This window comes from Nannospalax galili, unplaced genomic scaffold (genome assembly GCF_000622305.1).
Source record: "Nannospalax galili isolate Female #2095 unplaced genomic scaffold, S.galili_v1.0 scaffold550, whole genome shotgun sequence".
NCBI lineage: Eukaryota > Metazoa > Chordata > Mammalia > Rodentia > Spalacidae > Nannospalax > Nannospalax galili.
In genome coordinates, this window is record NW_008329138.1 from 1,661,870 (window position 1) to 1,670,030 (window position 8,161).

Sequence of the window (8,161 nt, forward strand, 5' to 3'; positions counted from 1 at the left end):
CCAGGATTGAGATGTCTCCTAATGACTTGTTGGTCAGGGAGGCCCCAGAAGCCTACAAAAAGATAAAGGCTCTTCCCATTGAAGAGCCCACCAGAACTAAATTACAAGATCCTATTGCTGTAGACAAATTATACCTTGGTTGAAAGATAAAAGAATATAAACCAAGAACTGGGTTGCAAAATTTCAAATCACATCAAAAAGTGCTTTATTACTCCCATAAAATGTAGGCCACTATCGTACCAGTGGACTTACCTTGCCAGTTCAAGTAGTAATTATAGCTCATGGGAGCGGAGGAGGGAGTGTTGGGAAGGTTAACTGAAGTTGTTAGTTTTTGTCAAGTTGACTAAAAGTAGGGGCACCTGGGAAGAGGGATCCACAGTTGTGGAATTTTCTCCATTAGACTGACCTATGGACATGTCTGTGAAGCATTTTCTTAATTGCTAATTGATGCAGGAGAGTCCAGCCCACTGTGGAATTAATGGGACCTGCAAAAAACTAAAAACTTTCTGTACATCAAAGGAAGCAACCAATTGAGTAAAGAAGAAGCCTACAAAGTGGGAGAAAAACTTCACCATCTAATGATCCCACAGAGGACTAATATCCAGAATATTCAAAGAACTGCCAAGCCCCCCAAAAGGAGCAAGGAAACAAATGACCCAATTAAAAAAAAAAAAAAAAAACGGGCTATGAATCTGAATGGAGAGCTCTCAAAAGAAGAAATAAAGGTGGCTAAGAAACACCTTAAATGTATTCAACAGCCTTGGTATTTGGGTAAATGCAAATCAAAACTATTTTAAGATTTCATCCAACCCCATTCAGAATGTCTAAGGTCAAAAGAACAAAATGTTAGTGAGGATGTAATAAGTCAAGTACACCTATTGTAATGTCTAGGGTACCCATTAAAACAATAATACAAAGGAGATCCAAACAGCCAGTGGAAGGAAAATAAAATGTGTTCATCCTTGACAGCTTTTCTGTTTAAAGAGGTGAGCAATGGAAATGTTTCATTAATTTAATGAGTAATGCATAAAATATAGTTTTTTTCACTAATAACAGAATAAAATCATAAGTAAAATTATGTATGGAAATTTTAACTGAGGCTTTTTAAACCTTTTAAATAAATTGGTTTGAAATACTTTATTTTCCCTTGGAGCAAAGTTAACACTAATAATTGCAAATGCTTTCATAGTTAAATTACACATTAAATTCATATACAAAATTGTATCTACATGCCTGAAGAAAGATCAAATACATCTAGAAAATTTATGATCTTAACTGTTTGTACATCTCTGAAAGTAAAGATAAATGATAACATCTTAAAAAGCCATTGAGTGTCAATTTTTAGAGAACTTAAGTTGTAATTGGATAAACAGAAAATCAGAAGTTCATGTTGTCAACCAAGATAGGGAAGTCAATAGCTCGTTGATTATAAAGGCTCTATTTTATTACTACATTTGCTATGATGACATCATGAATTATTAATATTAACATTTAAATATCACAAAATATTAACATAAAAGAGATTCTGTGAAAAATAAAGACAAAAATAACTACAAGTAGAATTTCATTAAAATAGATTCTTCAATACACAACTTATTATCTTAACTCCAAAGTTAAATAATAACTATATTTTTTAATTTTCCAAAATATTTTATGAAAAAAATACATATTTTCAATTTTGGTGTGGTTATATATGATCATAATATCCGTATTCAGGAAGCAAAGGCAGGAGTATCACCATATTTAAGGCCAGCCTGATCTATGTAGTGAGTTCTAGGCCAGCCAAGGCTACTGTCTGCAAAAGTTAAAAAAATCAATTCATGCAAATTATATACTAGAGGATAATATTACTTTGGTGCTAAATGTGTGTTTTGAATATTCTACAAGTAATTCTCTCCATTATCAAGGCAAGAGTACTATTTCAATTCTGAAAACAGTATATGATTGTAGCAAATGTTTTAAATAAGGAAAAATATCAATTTAAAGTTAGAACAAAATTTCTTTTGGGGAGCAGTAGACAGAAAAGCAAACAACTTCTGGTATGTCACAAAATTCACAACATGACAATTTGTAATAATTAGTTATAAATCTCAAAGCAGATCCTTGCATGTTCAAATGCACATGTATGATTTTAAGACATAGAGCATGGAGTGTTTACTTCAGACAGACTACTGAGAGAAGGTTAAAGCACACGCCAAGAATGGCACAAAACCAAAAGCATTATGAGATTGCTAACTAATTTTCTCTATGGGAAAGCTGAGTCATAAGGTGTACTCATAACAAGAATGAGCACAGCAGGGCCTAGTCCACATATTCCCAAGACGGTTCTGCTGTGCAACCATATCTAAGCACACAACATTCAGAAGCTATCCAATATGTTGTAAATAGTCTATTGAAAAAACAAGTCTATGCAGTCACTGAAGGAGAACAAAATCCATTAAACGACTGTACCTCCACAACTGTAAAAATACCCATCTACGTTCCAAGGCTGAATGATGCGTCCAGCTTCCACTATTCAGTAATACTTGCATTGCTTTCTTCTTTGTTCTCAGTAGAGATTGGAGGTCAGCTTCTGTAGTGGCCTCCAAGGGACGGAACAAGAACAGAATGGAGTTCAAGCTACTTTCCCCTCTTCAGTATGGCGCCTATCTTCTTCTACCATTCTTTCACAAAACCATTTATTTTGTTCTAGTCAGAAAATTGGGGGAGAGCCTATTTTAATCTTCCTAGGACATTGTTTGGGTTTACAGGAAGAAAAACCGTTCCCTCATCAAGAAGAATAATATCGTGCTAAACGTTTTCAGCTTCTCATTTGCTGCTGGTTTCTTTGAAGGTCTGCTGATTAATCTGTCGGCGGGGACTTCCTGTGTTAGCCCTGTGCTTTCTCAGAGCCTATTTATCAGTTCGGTCTATTTCCTGTCTTTTCAGGACAATAAATGCTTTGAGAAAAGCATGGTCATTCCAGGATATTATGCAATTCCGCATAAATAATCTCTCATGACTCTGTGGCATTGACAATGGTGATATCTGATATTCATTGCGTTGCCAAGAAAATGGACTTGGTATTAGTATAAATAGTAGTACAACTGTGATTCACAATTACATCATGCATAGAAAGACACTGAAACTTTTTTCAAATGTTCATATGAGAGTCCATTGGAATTTCTTGACAAGGGCTTCCCAAAGCATCCCTCTATTGGGTTCCTCCTCTTTTCTCTTTTGTCTTCCAAAGGTGAACTTGAGAGTGGTGGATTCAGGATTTGATTTCAGGTATTTTGATAGCTGTTGGAGTGATTAGAATCAGTGTCATTTCCCTCTCAAAGGCTTCTAGATAGGGGGAGAAAACAAATTTATCCATCATTTTAGAACAAAAGCTGGTTGTTTCCCTTACCTACAGGTGAGCAGTACAGAATTAGAGACCAAGATTTGAATTCTCATATCTGAGTGGCACTTTCTGGTTAGGAACAAAATCATCTATCAGATATAATTGTCTAAATAACTTTTTATATAGACTTAAGCTTAATGTCTGGGACGTGTTATCCCTTGAACTCTTAAAGAAGTATACTGATGATTTTACTCTTTGGTTATACTTTCCTTTTGGGTGTTTAAGACCATACAGTTGGCCCAAATAAATCAATTTATTTTTATACTAAAGATCATTTGAGGATCTGTTCCTCAGGGGTCACATGGGCTTTGGAGGAGCTCCTGGTTCCTTTCTTTTACCTTGTTCTTTTGCCCTGTTGTGACTTTTTTTCTAGTTCCCTGTCTAGAACTTGTAATGCTAATTACTCTTGCCTTTATTTATCCTTCACATCACCTATTCATGATTCAGTACCTTTCTTTTCCCCTTAGAGATAAGAGTTATGCAATTTGGGAGTCTTTTAGATAGACCCACTGAAGGGGTACTCCAATTGGCTGACCCTGCATCCCTGTTCAGCATGGAAGAAGTCAGAGTGGTCTGTGTCCCTATTTCCTATTGGCAAATTGTGTAACTCCTTCAGAGGATGGTGTGATAAGAAAAGGAGGTAGGAATTGGCTAGGCAGTTAGGGTAAGAGACCCCAAAGAAAAGTAGCCTGTTTCTGGGCTAAAAGTCAAAATGTCCTTGGGCATTTTAGCAACATACTCTGTTCCAAAGGACAAAAATATCAAAAGCATTTGGGAGCTTGTATCTAATGCTTATAAGATTTTAGGGTTACCTCTTAAGAGGGTAGAATATTAGAGTAGCCAACAGCCCCGTAAAAATAAATAAATCAAAGAATAAAAAAAGAAAAGGAAGGAAGGAAGGAAGGAAGGAAGGAAGGAAGGAAGGAAGGAAGGAAGGAAGAAAAGTGATGGGGAGATATGGGAGGCTAAGGAGTGGAAGGAGTGGGCATGGATATGATCAAAACACCTTATATCCATGTATGAAACACTCAATAAAATTTTTAAAGTTTAAAAAACAAAGACATTGTAACTACTTTTTATATTATTTATTTGTTTACTCAACTCTCTTCTTTGTACTCTAATGACCATAGGTTATATTTTTTGCCTTGACAATGCAGCAGACACCAGGAGGGAGCAGCCGCCACAGAGGCCTCTGACCCAAGTGCCCTCAAGGAGTACACTGAAGCACTGTGAGCCTGTGAGCAAATCTACAGGAGTGTGGAAACAATGGCAGAAAACTCAACATGAGGTTTTAGTGAACTATGATGAGATATGTTGATTAACTGAGTACTAATGGGACAATAATGAATTTGTAAGTAAAATTCAATTATGATAATGAAGGAAAATATTTAATAGTGTTTTTATTATAATGAAAACAAGACTGACTCAGATGTTAGTGTTATTTAAAATCTCAAGACTGAACATATAAGAAAATATTGGAACAAACATATTCTAATCAATGCAATGAAAGCCAAAACATGTCTTGAAAATCTGTTTTCCAAACTAGACACTGAATTGAGAATTTCTTTATAAGGCTTTAACTATCAGAACTGTTTCAGTTCAGAGATAGGTTATGCTCCCCACCCCCAGTGTCTCACCCATCATCAACTCCCTTTTACTGTGATAGATCATTATCATTTATGTTCTGACACTGAGACATTATTATCATCCAACATCTATGCTGGCATTAGGGCTCACACGTGGAATTGTACAAATACACAACGGCATGTAGCGATCAATGTATAGTGGAAAAGCCATAACCTACCCCCGTTTTGCCTCATCACATCACACATGCCTTCCTGTTCACTCCTGCAAATACTGAGCTCCATGATTTTAGCTTAGCCAGTATGTCACAGAATAAGAATTAAGTATACACTCTTTTCATATAGACTTTTTGCCTAATAGGATTCCTATATATCTTTTCATACCACGTCAGCACCTTTCTTCTTGGTGTTGACACCATTAGATTGGCTGCATCATACTTTATCCCTTAACCTATCAAAAGAGAGCTTGTTCCCAAGAATGGCAGCTACGAATAAAGCTGCTATAAATAGTTACATGTGATTATTTGTGTCAACATGAGCTTTCAAATCCTTTGGGCATGTTTAGTTTGAAAGGAACTGCCAAATTGCTTTCCACGATGGCTCCACAGCTTTGCCTTCCTTCCAGCAATGACTGAACATATCTGTTGCTTTACATCTTCACCTGCTTCTGGTGCTGTTATTTTATATTTTTAAGATCATGATAGATATATGGTTGTATCACATTGCTTATTTATAATAATACAATATAAGCATATTGTATAATAATACAATATAGAAAATGTTTCATATGCCTATTTATTATCTATCTGGCTCCTTATTTGAGTTACACATTAAGCTATTTGGCCCATTTCTTACATTATTTAAATGTTTTATTATTAAGAGTTCTTTATATTTTTTAAATGTAGTTCTTTAAAAGGCTTGTCTGTTCTAATGTTTTATCCCATTTCGTAGCTTATCTTTGTGTTCCACTGACTGTTTGGCACAAGTATTTATAAGTTTTTATTAAAATTTGTATTTAGACAATTTCACACTTGTACATAAGGCTTACTGAGCATCCTCAACCCACAACCCTCTCCCATCTCCCTTGTCCACCCACACCTCTTCCCTAAAATCCTCTCTCATGTCATATCAATTCACTTTGTTTTGTGACCACTGAGTTTAGCCAGGGCTATCAGTGTGACCATAGGTTTGTAGCTATCCACTGGGGCCTGGTGAGCTCATCAGTGTGTACACAATTAAAGATAACAATGCCTCCTCTTTGAGAATCTATCAATAACCAACAGTTCAGCAGTAAATGATAGGATCCCCATCAGCCCCTCCTTATGTAACTGATCGTTGACAGAGCAAATCAGGTGTGGACCAAGTGAAGGTGAAACCACAATTGAGAGTTAATTGTGATGTTTGTAGCAAGTCTAAAGGATAGCCCTGAATAGCTGTTCACCCTCTCTTTGGTTCATACATACTTTCTGACCTCTCTTCCATAATATTCTTTAAGACTTTGATCTAGAGATGTTGTAAATATCTTTTTGAGGACTAAGCCCTCAGCCATCACTTATTCTCAGCATCTACAGCATCCAAGAGACTGCAACACCACCACTCATTGTAAGGAAAGATTACTTTAAACCTTTTGTCTATGACTTCTTGATTCTATGTTACTTTAATTAAACAGTAGTAATAAGTTTCTCACTTAGGCCTATGACCTCCCCAGGCCTAGTTTGTTAGCTGGGCTTAAAGTAGCAAGCGTGGGTTCCCCCATGTGGAGTGGGCCCTCAACTCCAATCAGATGGCAGTTGTTTATAGCCACAGCAGTTATGCCACTATTGTACAGGTAGGTACATCTTGCCCAACAGGCTGGCCTTTTGCTTCATAAATTTAACAGCTAGGCAATACCAGTAATGCCTTTTCTCCCCCCAGTAAAAAAACACACTCCTGCACTGTAAAGTTAGCTTCCGGCAGGCAAGCGTCCATCTTGGTTTTAGTTTGTATCTTACAACCAGGTTTGTGCTGTCTTCCCCAGTATGGTCTTAGCCTCTCGTATAGATAAAGTCATCACAAAACCCAAGGCCTTCTATTTTCTCCTACTTTATCTTCTAAGAATTTTATCATTTTTTAAAGCAAAACAGCATTTTATTAGCATTAAGAGAACACATAATACAGATTAGATGAAAATCCCAGTACTACCAGCAGGAGGGATGGAGAAAAACTCATGCCTTTTAAGTTAGGAATAGATACACTAAGAGAGCGAGAAGTCACTCTCAGAATTAAAGTGCATGTGTAAGCTGAGGAGAGAGGCCCAAAAGCTCAAGTTTTATACTGGAGTTGATGATGGCATAAAACTTATTTTCTGTTTCCCATCCAAGTAACTCTTGAAAGAAGACTACTTATCCTTCATTTTCATACTTTCACTGAATTCAGAAAGCCAATCCTTCATTTCACTTTCCTCTAACTGAATATTTATTCATATATTTAAAGTTTCTATAAGGCCACTACTCTAAAGGTGATAAACATGATGGTATTTGCAAAAAGCATTTTCTCTTCTTTGTCAGTCCCTACATGGTACTCACTGTGATGTGACTATGTTGAGCCAAGGAAATAAAGAATAATGTTCTAAATGAAATTCCAAATATTGCTGCAATCTGAGGGGGAAATGTTTCCTGGTTCTCCAGAAGCAATGCTGAGTTGGTCATGATTGTTGTCTTCTATATCCAAAGAAGTGTTTGAGAGAGACAGAGAGAGAGAGAGGAGAGAGAAGACAGAGAGAGAGAGAGAGAGAAGGAGCTAGTCAGGCTCAAGTTTCTTTTAATGTTCCATAGGTGATGCTATAATCCCCACATCCATGAAGGAGCAGGTGTTACAGAGGGCAGCAGTGTGACAGGAGCTGTAAAATTCTGCTTGAAACAGGTGAATTTCTTTTATAATCCTTGTTCGGATATGGATTTTCAAATAAGATCTGTAAAAAGAAATTATTTTGTCATCTATAAAAAAGCATGGCATCTTTTCCTTGACAATATCCAACAGTTACAATTTTTTTTCCAAATGTAGAACATTGTTTTTAAGCACAAACACATTTTCAGCCACAGTTACTTAACTCATCACATTAATACATTTTTCTTTCTATAATTCTATCAAAATCATATACTTATCATTTGAGAAATAAAATGATTAACAATAATTTTTAAAGGTATTTATGAAA